The sequence below is a fragment of the Castor canadensis genome, chromosome 14 (genome assembly GCF_047511655.1).
Source record: "Castor canadensis chromosome 14, mCasCan1.hap1v2, whole genome shotgun sequence".
NCBI lineage: Eukaryota > Metazoa > Chordata > Mammalia > Rodentia > Castoridae > Castor > Castor canadensis.
Window position 1 is genome coordinate 18,244,020 of NC_133399.1, and position 14,356 is coordinate 18,258,375.

At 41.0% G+C, this 14,356-nt stretch overlaps 1 pseudogene; it reads right to left on the reverse strand.

Moving 5' to 3' along the window:
• Positions 1-1,191: 1,191 nt before the first annotated feature.
• LOC141416132 (potassium channel subfamily K member 13-like) lies at positions 1,192-13,973 on the reverse strand (annotated as a pseudogene).
• Between the last annotated feature and the right edge of the window lie 383 nt (positions 13,974-14,356).

Consider the following 14,356-nt stretch of genomic DNA (forward strand, 5'->3'; position numbering starts at 1 on the left):
CAAAGAATCAATGAAACAAAAAGATGGTTCCTTTACAACATAAACAAGATTGACAAGCCCCTAGCAAATCTGACTAAAATGAGGGGAGACAAGTGTGAAATTAGTAAAATTTAAAATGAAAAGTGGGAGTTAACAACAAACACCAAGGCTATCCAGGGAATCATCAAGGACTACTTTGAGAACCTATATTCAAATAAATTAGAAAAGCTTGAAGAAATGGACAACTTTCTAGGTATTTATGATCAAAAACTGAACCAAGAGGATATTAAACACATAAACAAATCTATAACATGTAATGAAATTGAAGCAGAAATAAAGGTCTCCAAAAAAGAAAAGTCCAGGACCTGACAGAATCTCTGCTGAATCCTACCAGAACTTTAAAGAAGAACAAGTACCAACACTCCTTTCCTTAAATGTTCCATGAAATAGAAAGGGAAATAACACCATCTAATTCATTCTATGAGTCAGTATAACATTCATCTCAACAGCAGACAAGGACACATCCGAAAAGGAGAACTACAGGTGAATCTCCATAATGAACATTGATGAAATAGCCTCAACAAACTAATGGCAAATGGAGTCCAAGTACATATCAGAAAGATCATTCACCATGACCAAGTTGGCTTCATCCCAGGGATGCAGGGGTGGTTCAACATACGAAAATCAATAAGTGTAATACAGCACATTAATACCACCCAACAGAGCCTGCTAGTGAGTTCATGGCTAAGAGAGTGAACGAGTCTTTTGAGCTTCCAGTCGTGATTACATAAAACCCTTTGGAGGTATTAGTATGAGAATAGCTGTCAATTTGATGTCTTAGGGAAGATGACTCTGCAAATGTTACTCAGTCAAAATCGTGCTCTACCCTCTCTTCATACATCTTAAACATTGCTCAGGAACTGCACAGGTGTGGCCATAAGCACTGAGGAGTCATAGATAAAGTCCTGCATTACTAGGTGTAACCATAATGATTCCCCATAAAGCCATGGAAAAGGTCTAGATCATTTTTGCTATGACTGAGTTTTCAAAAATGTAATATGGAACTATGATTTTTGGATCTGAATATGTGGGATGTAAGACTGCCCATATTCATTGCTGAGTATACTGTGATGTTTACTGTTTTTGAGAATATCATACAAAAGGATTTTGAATTTATTGTGTTGGGCAATAACCAATCAGATGCCTATAGCATCACTGACTTGGGTTCTGAAGCAGGAGGATCACTTCAACACAAGACACAAGGTCTGCCATGGCAACATTGGGTGGGGGAGGGGCCTCCACCTGGAAAAGGAATAGATTTATAAATTATTACAGCCAGAGGAAAAAATGTAGATGTTTGAATGGAGGAAAATTTTTAAATAAAATTTCTAAATTTGACATAAGTTTGTCATTATACGCACTCAGTGATGAATTATATAGCCTTCTGAACAGTGAACTTGGTTCAACATTGAAAAAGGAATACGTTTATTTCCACACTGGTACCCATTCGGGATTTTTTCCGATGAGTAGAATGATATCTATATACATCCACTGATTTCCTACAGGAATAAACGAAATAAGCTATAGAATATATACAGGATAGTAGTCAAAGAATTACTGAAATGAGCTGGAGACAGAGAGATACAAATCATAAAAATAACCAATCAGAAATCTGGAGGTGAACAACTCAAATAGAAGATTTTAAAAAGAGTCAAGTTCCAGTCACTCACAGCTATAATCCTAGATATTTTAGAAAATGAGATCAGGTGGAGTGTAGTTCAAGGTCAGCCTGGGCAAATTTCAAGATACTCCATCTCCAAAATAACCAGAGCAAAATGGATGGGAGGCAGTGTTCAACTGGTAGAGTGTCTGCAAGTGTGAAACTGTCAGTTCAAATCCCAAACCTACTAAAAAGGAGAAATGTTTTTTCAAAAAACTGAAATACTCAACAGAATTAATCAGGCAGAAGAATAAATTTCTAAGCCGAAAACCAGATAATTTTAAACTAACCCACATGATACTTTTTAAATGACAAAAATAACACGAATGTTTAAGCATTTAATACATTTGGGCCTTCACTAAGCAAATACCACCCAATGTTGAGAGCACCCAATTATATATGTTATTAGATCTACAAAGTACAGGGAAATTCTAATACAATAATACATGGGAATTTCAATGACCATGATCCTCAATGGACAAATCACTCAAACAAAATAAAATGCTGCAGTAAAACCTTACTTTAGACCAAATGGACCTAACCTTCATTTATATAAGATATTCAACAGCTAAGAGAATGAACAATCTTTTAATCAGCACAGATTATCAATGATAATCCAAACATTTCAATAAAAAATAATTTTCAACAAATTTAAAAACATTGAAATTATAGCATGTGCTTTCTCTGATCCAATGGAATAAAATTAGAACAATACCAGGTACAGTGGAAATGGTACAAATACATAGAAATTAAACAGCATTTTGAATGGGTAAGAAATAAATCAAAAGACAACTTTAATTTACTGAAAGAAATGAAAATCAAAACCATCTGCCAGAACATGTGCGATACATCAGAGACAGTACTAAGAAGGAAGTTCATGTAGTAATTAACTACATCAAACACAGTTAGAAAATAGATTTCTTACAAGAACCTGAGTGTAAACACTAATACCATGATCCATGGGGGTAGGGGGAATATGCAGTTACATGTTTACATAACTCATAATCTGCTGACATTGTATTTAAATACTTAGCCCAATTAATTCTAATGATTTAAATTCCATGTTGTTAGTGAATTACTTATAAATTAATGAACATTCATAAGTACGCTTATGTTTTCCTCCTAAATTCAAATATTGCTGAGAACCACACAAAACTGAATAGAAGCCAGACACCAGCCAATAATCTTAGATACCTGAGAATGTGAGATTGGGAGGATCAAGGCTTGAGACCAGACTGGGAAACAGTTTAGGAGAGTTCATCTCCAAAATAACCAGAGTAAAATGGACCAGAGGGGCAGCTCAAGAAGAAGAGCACCTTGAGTTCAAACTGCAGTCCCACCAAAAACAAAACAACAACAAAAACAAAACTGAATACAACTGCCAAACACAGTGCCTCATGTTCATAATCCCATCAACCTGGGAGGTGAAAATCAACCTGGGTGGTTTTAGGAGAGCCAGGGCAAAAAGTTAGTGACGCCTCCTGTAGGAGGTCATAGATGGGAGAATCACTTTTGGAAGCCAGTCTGGCCCACAGAAAAGACCCTTTCTCCAAATAACTGATAAAAGAAAAAATGGGCTGAGGTAGTGGCTTGAGTAGTAGTGTGCTTTCCTAGAAAGCACAAGACTCTGAGTTCAAATGCCAGCGTACACACACAAAAACAAAACCAGTCAGTTGCCAGTGGATCACAACTACAATCCCAGCTACTCAGTAGGCAGAGATCAGGAGATCATGGTTCAAACCCAGCCCAGGCAAGTCGTTTGTGAGACCCCCATCTGGAAAATACTCAACACACACATAGAAAGGACTGCCAGAGGGGCTCAAGTGGTAGAGCACCTGCCTTACAAGCATGAGGCCCAGATTTCACAACCCAGTACCACCACCAAAAAGAACAATAACAAAAAACTGTCAAAGCAAAAACTGAACACAGCCCACTTGACAGGGTATAAAAAAATGAGGCCAGTAAAAAGTGATAAAACCAGGCACAGTGTGTCATACCTATACTCTTATCTACATGAGGCAGAGATAGGAAGATAGCAGCTAGAGGCTGGCGTAGGCAAAAAGTTAACAAGAACCTATCTCAACCAATAACTGGGCATGGTGGTTACTGCTTGCATCTCAGCTGTAGGTGAAGTGTGAATAGGAGACTGGCCTATGAAAAAATCAAGATCCTCTCTCAAAAATAATAACTAAAGCAAAAAGGTCTGGGGCATGGCTGAAGTGGTAGAGAGCCTGCCTAGCAAGTGCAAAGACCTGAGTTCAACTCCAGTACCAGTAAAAAAAAGTGGTAAGTTACTTGACAAGATTCACATTTTGAAAGTCATCCCATGAAAGGAGAATGGCAAATGAGTGAAAGGAGAGTAAAAGTGAAAGCATTCAAGGCAAAACATGACCATCTATATCAGGTGACAGATCAATAGGAAAATGATTAGGAATTTATCTGTTAAAAAAAGAAAAGAAAAAGAAAAAGCAGGAATGGAATTTCATACTAGTAGCTGGGAATTGTGGCCCATACCTATAATACCAGCTACTTAGGAGGTGGGGATATATGAATCATAGTTTATTGAGCAAAAGAATGAGACCCTCTCTGAACAACAGACTAAAAAATGCTAAAGGACTAGTGGTGTGGCTCAAGTGGTATAGCACTTGCCTAGCAAGCATGAGGCCCAAAATTCAATTCTCAGCACCTCCAAAGAGGAGGAAAGAATAGAATTTTGTACTAGTTTTTTGTACCTAAGGTGATAATTGGATTTATTGACAAGCAGGTAGAAATAGAACATAAAGTAATTTTGAATAAAGGGCAAGAATGATTGGCATGATGGGCAGACGTTAAAATGATATTAGGTACATTGTGTTTGAGGTTTCTGTAACCAAGTATGTGAGGTTGGCCCACTGGCCATTGGATATGGCCCAGTATTCAGAAAGGGGATTTAAGGTGAAGATAAAGATTTAAGAGGCAGTCAAACCTCAGTCACAGCTGGAGCCAGAGTGAGTGAAATGGCTCAAAGAACTTGATTGAAAGAGTAGAAATGACTGCAGAGTCTGAGGAAACACTAATATTCAGCACTGAAGAATAACAATAGACTATGAGAACTGAAAACTACTTTTATAATAAAAAAGTTCAATATTAAGAAATCAATTAGAAAACAATTCCATTTACAATAGCCTCAAAAAAAATCAAATACCTAGGTGTAAACCTAACAAAAGATGTGAAAGACCTCTACAAGGAAAACTATACACTTCTGAAGAAAGAGATTGAGGAAGACTATAGAAAGTGGAGAGATCTCCCATGCACATGGATTGGTAGAATCAACATAGTAAAAATGTCGATACTCCCCAAAGTAATCTACATGTTTAATGCAATTCCCATCAAAATTCCAATGACATTCATTAAAGAGATTGAAAAATCTACTGTGAAATTTATATGGAAACACAAGAGGCCACGAATAGCCAAGGCAATACTCAGTCAAAAGAACAATGCTGGAGGTATCACAATACCTGACTTCAAACTATATTACAAAGCAATAACAATAAAAACAGCATGGTACTGGCACAAAAACAGAAATGAAGACCAGTGGAACAGAATAGAGGATCCAGATATGAAGCCACACAACTATGAGCAACTTATCTTTGACAAAGGAGCTAAAAATATACGATGGAGAAATAGCAGCCTCTTCAACAAAAACTGCTGGGAAAACTGGTTAGCAGTCTGCAAAAAACTGAAACTAGATCCATGTGTATCACCCTATCCCAAGATTAACTCAAAATGGATCAAGGATCTTAATATCAGACCCCAAACTCTTAAGTTGATACAAGAAAGAGTAGGAAATACTCTGGAGTTAGTAGGTATAGGTAAGAACTTTCTCAATGAAACCCCAGCAGCACAGCAACTAAGAGATAGCATAGATAAATGGGACCTCATAAAACTAAAAAGCTTCTGTTCATCAAAAGAAATGGTCTCTAAACTGAAGCGAACACCCACAGAGTGGGAGAAAATATTTGCCAACTATACATCAGGCAAAGGACTGATAACCAGAATATACAGGGAACTTAAAAAACTAAATTCTCCCAAAACTAATGAACCAATAAAGAAATGGGCACGTGAACTAAACAGAACTTTCTCAAAAGAAGAAATTCAAATGGCCAGAAAACACATGAAAAAATGCTCACCATCTCTAGCAATAAAGGAAATGCAAATTAAAACCACACTAAGATTCCACCTCACCCCTGTTAGAATAGCCATCATCAGCAACACCACCAACAACAGGTGTTGGCGAGGATGCGGGGAAAAAGGAACCCTCTTACACTGTTGGTGGGAATGTAGACTAGTACAACCACTCTGGAAAAAAATTTGGAGGCTACTTAAAAAGCTGGACATCGATCTACCATTTGATCCAGCAATACCACTCTTGGGGATATACCCAAAAGACTGTTACTCCAGAGGCACCTGCACATCCATGTTTATTGCGGCACTATTCACAATAGCCAAGTTATGGAAACAGCCAAGATGCCCCAGCACTGACGAATGGATTAAGAAAATGTGGTATCTATACACAATGGAATTTTATGCAGCCACGAAGAAGAACGAAATGTTATCATTCGCTGGTAAATGGATGGAATTGGAGAACATCATTCTGAGTGAGGTTAGCCTGGCTCAAAAGACCAAAAATCGTATGTTCTCCCTCATATGTGGACATTAGATCAAGGGCAAACACAACAAGGGGATTGGACTATGAGCACATGATAAAAGCGAGAGCACACAAGGGAGGGGTGAGGATAGGTAAGACACCTAAAAAATTAGCTAGCATTTGTTGCCCTTAATGCAGAGAAACTAAAGCAGATACCTTAAAGCAACTGAGGCCAATAGGAAAAGGGGACCAGGAACTAGAGAAAAGGTTAGATCAAAAAGAATTAACCTAGAAGGTAACACCCACGCACAGGACATCAATGTGAGTCAATGCCCTGTATAGCTATCCTTATCTCAACCAGCAAAACCCCTTGTTCCTTCCTATTATTGCTTATACTCTCTCTACAACAAAATTAGAGATAAGGGCAAAATAGTTTCTGCTGGGTATTGAGGGGGGGGGAGCGGGAGGGGGTGGAGTGGGTGGTATGGGAGGGGGTGGGGGCAGGGGGGGAGAAATGAACCAAGCCTTGTATGCACATATGAATAATAAAAGAAAAATGAAAAAAAAAAGAAATCAATTAATATATGTGATTGTACTCATAGCTCTATGGACAAAATCATATGAGCATTCACATAGACACTGGAAAAGATACATTTTTTAAAACAATCTATTTGTGCAGGACACTATGGCTCACACTTTTAATCCACCAACTTAGTAGGAGTAAACTGGGAGGATCATGGTTCCAGGGCAGTCCTGGCAAAAAGTTAAGTGTTCTCATTTCAACAAAATAACCCAGGTGTTGTGGCACATGCCAGTTACCAGCAACATGGGAAGCATGGGTAGAAGGCTAGAACTGTATGCCAGTTGGACAAACCCAGAAGACCCTATCTGAAAAAAAAGGGGCAGGGCAGGACCAGGGCATGGTCAAATTGTAGAGTGCCTATGTAGCAAGCATCATGTCCTAAGTTCAAACTCACTGCCATATCTCATTTGTATTAAAGACCAGCAACAAAACAGAATTCATGGTATTCTTTCTTTTTCTTTTGGTGGTATTGGGGTTTGAACTCAGGGCCTCACACTTGGTAGAAAAGCCCTCTACCACTTGAACCACTCCACTAACAACCCATATATTCCTTCTTAAAAAAAGAAATCTGTGCATCATTGCCCAAAGAGCAGCAGATCAGTTAAAGGGGAAACAGGAGGATAAAATGGTACATCAAATATGTATTTAACACTTTCTGAGAGATATTAGCCAAGTCAAGTGGACAGAAAAACAAAAATGAGAAAGATTATAATCTACATATAACTTATACCTGAAACGCAATTTCCTGAAAATTATTAGAAATTGAAAGATTCAATAAATTTATTATTAAAATAACATATCATAGTGCTCATGTATATGAGAACATTCACACAACAGAAAAAACAAAAAGGAAATTACCTAGCAATACATTTAACCACAAAAATATGTAAGTATAAGAGGGGAGAAAGGAAAGGAATACAAAAAGATAATTAAATAAATAAAGACTACTATATTCATGGACTGTAAAATTTTACATAACAAGTCATCAATTCTCCATATGTCAGTGAAATACTTTAACATTATCTTAATGAAAGCATCACATTATTAGATGCTGACATGTTAATTTGAATGTTCTTATAAGAAATGAAACAGGCAAAACTAGTGTGCGATAGTTTGTATTTCTGTTCTATCAAACTGCTTGTCCATCAAGAAATACTACAGACTAGGTAGCTAAAACACAGAAATTTAGTATCTTACAGCTCTATAGGCTCAAGATCAAGGTGTCAGATGATTCAGTTCCTAATGAGGTCTGTTTCATGGCTTCCAGATGGTGGCCTTCTCAGTATGTCCTCACATGGAGGAAAGACAAAGTACTCTCCCCTGCGTTATTTTTTCCAGATCTGAGAATCAAACTCAAGGGCACTGCCCATGCTAGGCAAGTGGTCTACCATGGAGCTAAGCAATATGTCTTTGAATCTTGGGATGTTACCTACCATAGGATTGCTAATTATCACTGGATAATAAACCTCTATAAAACTTACTAGTTCATGTTTAGCTCCTCAGCAGATCATGATGATAACAGCTAGGCTCCTTGTGGTGTATGTGGTTGCCAGGTGGTTGACAAAGTATCTCAGGTTCAGAGAGCAAGCTGGCTTTAAACCTGAGCACACTGATTCTCTTTCCTCCCCAAGACAACTCATCCTCTGGTAGGCGACTCTGGGCTTATTCTATGGAGAAAGCAGATTCCTAACAAAATAGAAAAAATATGGAAGTCCATTCCACATTCAAGTCTGGAAAACATTCTGCCTTTCATTGGGCAGTTAAAGCACATTGCCAAGGTCATGGTATAGAGAAGGATAAAAAAATTGCTGAAATTTTGGTATTCATTATTATTCTGCCTTTTCTTTCCATTCTTTTTGTCTTTTTTTGGACTGGAGTTTGAACTCACAGATTTGCACTTGTAAAACAGGTGCTCCAGGGTTTCAGCCACACCTCCAGTCCATTTTGCTGGAGTTGTTTTGGAGATGGGGATCTCATGAATTATTTTGTTTGGGCTGACCTCGAACCTCTATCCTTCTGATCTCAGCCTCCCTAGTAGCTAGGTGTGAGCTACTGTCACTGGCATTCTGCCTTTTTTGTGGGTGAAATTTACACAACTGGTCCAAGTCAAGGAACTTGTCCAAAGTCCCACAACTATTAAGCAGTTAAGCTATACTAGGACTCAGGATCAACTCTGACTCCAAAGTCCAAACACACCCATGGGACCAAGACTCATGTAACTTTCCTTGCTTTTTTAAGTCATGGATCGTAGTACTTACTCAAAACTGTAGGATTTGTGTCCATCTAGTATTCTTCAACAATGGGAATGATCTTAACGAAATACTTTGGAAAGACTTGGCCTAACTTGGGGAAATGACTAAGGACTAAATTTGGAAGTCAAAGGCCAACAGTACATTTTCCAATCACCCTAGAAATTTGAGAATATACATAAAGCACACCAGAGGTATGCAAATTCTTTCCATCCATTTTGGTAGTTGTAGATTATTTATATTTTCCAGCACAGACACAATCAAATTACTATGTCTGAAATATCACACTATGGCAGCAAGTGTCATAAAAGCAAATGATATGTTCACTGAATACATTGTCCTTTGCAGCAGCATAGCTAAACATCTGACAATATCCAGAATTTGTTCTTTGATTTTAGCTAGGCAAAGTTGTTTTCTGAGACCCAAATTGAGATGCTGTAAGGGGAAAATCCATAGAAAACACAGGGAAGTCATACACAGCTAATGCACCTCTAAACCCACAGCAGGAGTTCCTAATACCTGACTGAATGTTAGGATCTCCAAGGAAGATGTTTGGAATCTTTCAAGACCAAGTTCCAGTGATCACTGAAATCAGAATCCCTATACAGAGATGTAGGAATCAACACTGTTTAAAGCTCTCCAGGTAAATATGGTGTGAGGCTAAGCCCAAAACCCATTGCTTTAAATCATCATCTTTTGTTGAACTGCTGTGCAATTATTATCATTTGCTGAAAACAGCCTCTCCTGCTCATTTTGTTCCTCATGGAACCCTGTTCCACAAGTGTGACAGTATGTTCACAGCACTAGAATCATGGGAACTTGTTATGAATTGATTATAGATAACCAGGGAAGTCTGTCTCAGCTTTCCTGAACCTAGGCAATATGTGTAATATTTTAGGAGGCAGTGACCTTTGATGATGTGGCTGTGAACTTCACCCAAGAACAGTGGGCTCTGATGCACCTTTCCCAGAAGAATCTGTATAGAGGTGTAATATGTGAAACTGTCAGTAACCTGGCAAGGTGACAACAATCTTTTGCTTAGTCATCTACCAGATCAAGTGTATCTTGGTCATCAGTGGTGTTCAGTGATATAAGATATGGAAAAGGAACTTTTTTAATTCAATTTTTTGTGGTACTAGAGTTTGAACTCAGGGCCTCATGCTTGCTGGGCCAGCACTCTAACACTTGAGCAACTCCACCAGCCCTGTTTGTGTGCTGGGTATTTCAATCCTCCTGATCTCTGCCTTCTGAGTATCTAGGATTACAAGCATGAGCCACAGGCATCATGCTGGAAAGGGAATATTTTGATAAGTCATCAGGGCCTCAGTATGCCATAAATATAGAATTAATAAATTTTCCAAATATTCTAATAGTGCATAATGGTTTTTTGGGCCTAAAATTTGGGAATAAAATGGAAAGGTCAGCACATTGAAGATCACAAATATAGTGGATACAAAAAAAGTGGAACAGACCTAAGGTACTTTGCACTCATAAGGGAATGAAATATAGTATGTCATGAAAATATATTTTTACTTACTTTCTAAAAAAATTTCTTGTTATGTTTTCCTTGGAACTTAAGGGCTCAGGAAATTCTTCTGTCTCAGCCTCTCAAGTATTGGAAACACAGATGTACAATTGGTGATAGTGACTCATTTCTACAATTCTAGCTACTCTGGAGGCAGAGATCAGGAGGATCATGGTTTGAGTTCAGCCAGTGGAAATAGTTCCTGAGATCCAACAAAAAAAGGGCTGGCAGAGTGGCTCAAGTGGTAGAGAGAGTGGCTTGCCTAATGAGTATGAGGCACTGAGTTCAAACCCTAGTATCAACCCCTATGCCCCCAAAAATTAAAAAAACAAGAAGCAGGACAAATAATGCCCGATTTGACTGTTTTAAATCCATTAACTTTTGGCCCAGAATCACATAGTCGTTACATAAAATGTAACTAGAATCAATAGTCATAATCCTCATGTGGGGCTGGAGACACCTGCCTCATCAAGTGGTAGAGTGCCTGCCTAGCAAGCTTGAGGCTCTGAGTTCAAACCCCACTGTCATACAAAAGGGCAAAATGAAAAACACAAGAATTCCCATGTATGAATGTTGCCGTTTTGATACTGCTCTGATAAGTTATTTGCACAACATTTGATCAGTTCATTCTCAATTAAGTGCAAAGGGGAGTTCAGGCAGAGAGCAGGTTGAGGAATAGGGCTGCTCACTCGGAAGGGTCCAGCCTGGAAGCAGAGGTGGTGAACCCCACCCACCCCACACAGACTGGCCTAGGTGGCACTGCTGGATGGCTGTGGGTGAAGCATGGCAAGGAAAATAGCGGCCATCAGGGGTCTTGGAGGCTGTTGGGGGAATGGGGTGCCAGACTAGACAAGTCTGCTCTTGAAAGCTTGCTTGTCACTTTAGGCCACAGAGCCACTTAAATGTGGGTTCTGCAGGGGTCACTTCCAGTTCATTGGGACCTCACCTCATCATAACAACACAAAGGTCCTAATGGTCCTGGAAGGGGAACAGAGGTCCGGATGAGGATTTCTGTGACAATTGGCTGAACTCTCAACACCAAGCCCTCCCATGAGAGAGTTCCTACTGCCCCATCAAAGAGCAGAAACCCAGCTCCTCCAATTAGTGGTAATCTGTCATTCTGTGCTTGCCAGGAGACCCGCTGCCCTAAGGCACAAAAAGGCCAAGCATTTCCCACTGTGTCCAACCACAGGACAGTCCTTGCTTCTCCATTAGAGAGCAAAAATGCCAGATTCCCCACTGAGTTGAGGAAAGCTGTAACCTATTACTTAGTCTGTGGCACCAGAAGGCCTGCTTCCCAAAAGTGCACAGAAGCTCAGCACTTCCCACCTCATTTGCCTGCAGGAGAGTCCTGTCTCCCCTGTCTAAGTACTGGGACCCCAGCTCCTCCACTGAGTGACAATCTGGACTCTGCAGCTGTCAGGAGGCTTTCCTGCCAAGGTGCTCACATACCCACCAGTGCCTGACAGTGGGAGAAACCCTGTTCCCCCATTAAAGAGTGAGAACACTGGATTCTCCACTGAGGAAAGGAAAGTTGTAACCAGGTACTCTGTAGGAGGCATCAGAAGGCCTGTTCCCCAAGGTGCAGAGAGGCCCAGTTCATCACACTGTGCCTCACTAGAGGAGATCCCATCTCTCCTGTTCAAGAGCTGAAATTCCAGGTCCTTCACTGAATGTCAATAAGTTCCTCTGCAGGTCTTACAAGGCCTGCTCCCACAGTGCACAGAGAACCAATGCTCCCCACTGTGACTGTGGGAGAGTCTCTGTAACCCTACCAATGAGTGTGAACTTCAGTTCCCTCACTGAGGGAGAAAAGTGGTAATCAACATCACAAGAAGAACCCTGCAAGGGGTAACATTTCAACAATACCCTTCTCTGAGGAAAACTGCTGAAGCACCAGGAGAAAAAAACTCAAAACCCCAAATACGGAAACACAGGGGTTTAAAACCATAACCGAAAATAACCAGAACAAATCCAGATGCATAAATCTCAACACAGAATTAAACAAAACAGCTGGTCTCTATTAAAAGCCAATTCCACCATTAAGGATCTAAACGCCTGCATATACAAACAAACAAACAAACAAAAAACACCAAAAAAACCCAGCTGCATAAAAGAAGAGATATCAGATAGTAAAAATAATTAAAAACCTGAAAGAAGAAACACAAAAGCTAGTATTTGACCTCAAAGAGGATCTGAACAACTAAATGAACTCAAAGAGAATACAAACACATGAGTGAAATTAAGAAGACTATCCATGATATCAAAGAGGAAATCAATAAAGATATGGAAACCCTGAAAAATAATCAATCTGAAATAAACAATTTAATATCCCAAATAAAAATCTCAATCAAAATCTAGGTGACCAGAGAGGAACAAATTGAAATGGAGTATCAGAACAGAAGACCAAGTAGACAAATAACACCAAACGGTAAAGATCATAAAAGAATGCTAACAAAATATGAATGGAACATGTAAGATATCTAGAACACCATGAAAAGACCAAATCTACGAGTCATGGGTGTACAATAAGTAGAGGAGATACAAACTAAAGGCAAGGACAACCTATTCAATAGAATAATGGCTGAAAACGTCCCTACCTTCCAGAAAAAGAGACTCACTCAGGTGCAGGCAGCTTACAGAACACCAAACTGTCAGGACCAAATAAGAAACATCTCCAGACACATCCTAATTAAAACACTCAGCACAGAGAACAAAGAAAGGAGGCAACAGACAGCTCATCTGGTGGAGCAAGGAGGTGCCCAGGTGGATGAGGGAAAGTCTGAGAGAGGCCCAATCCTGTCCCGGTGGGGGAAGTGGACCCTCCCCAACCCCAAGGAGACCCGCCAATTCACTCACCTATGGTGGACACGACGGTACCCACGAAGTAGAAGGCGCCGGTGAAGTCCCAGCGCGGCCGGACATTATCCACCCGGATCCCGGCCCCGGTGGCTTCCTCATAGTGGCGGAGGAAGCCTGGCAACTCTTCGCGGATCAGGTTGTGGCCTTGGCTGAAGGTGGCCAGGTGCTCCTACCAGCGCTGCTTGGCCAGGCGCTGGTGCGCCAGCTCCAGTGCCGAGAAGACCGCGGCGCCGCCCAGGAGGTCGAGCACGATGAGCACCGCCAGCAGCAGGAAGCCGCGCATTGTCCTCGTTCAGGTGCCCGGGGCCACAGCTGCATCCCCGGCCGGCCATGGCCTGTTCTCCGGGGGCAGCCCCGGAGCCACACAGCTATGGGCACCCGCGGACCGTTGCCCACGTGCCAGAGAAGTCGCGGCTCAGCTGGTGCTCAACCTGCCCCTGGATGCCCCACGGCCGGCTCGTCCATGACCGCCAGGCGCTGCCCCAGGCCGCGCGGATGCCTGGGCCGCTCCTGTGGCACCAGTTGCCCACGTCCGCCTTGACTCCTGATTTCGAATCCGCTTTGTCGCCGCTGTTCTCCCCACACACACCCCGTCCATCCCTACCCCTGCCTTGACTTCTTAACGCTGAAGATCCGAGCGTCTGAGCGCACAGTCCGCTTCTGCTTGGCAAGTGGATGCAGGCGCTGGGTTGGTTTCCACCCTGGCTCACATTGGGGAGGAGGCGTGGCACGTCTTCAAGGCAAACTCCAGCGGATTTGAACTTCCTGTGAAGCGCAGTCGGGAAAGATCGGTGGGTAAGCGGGACCTCGG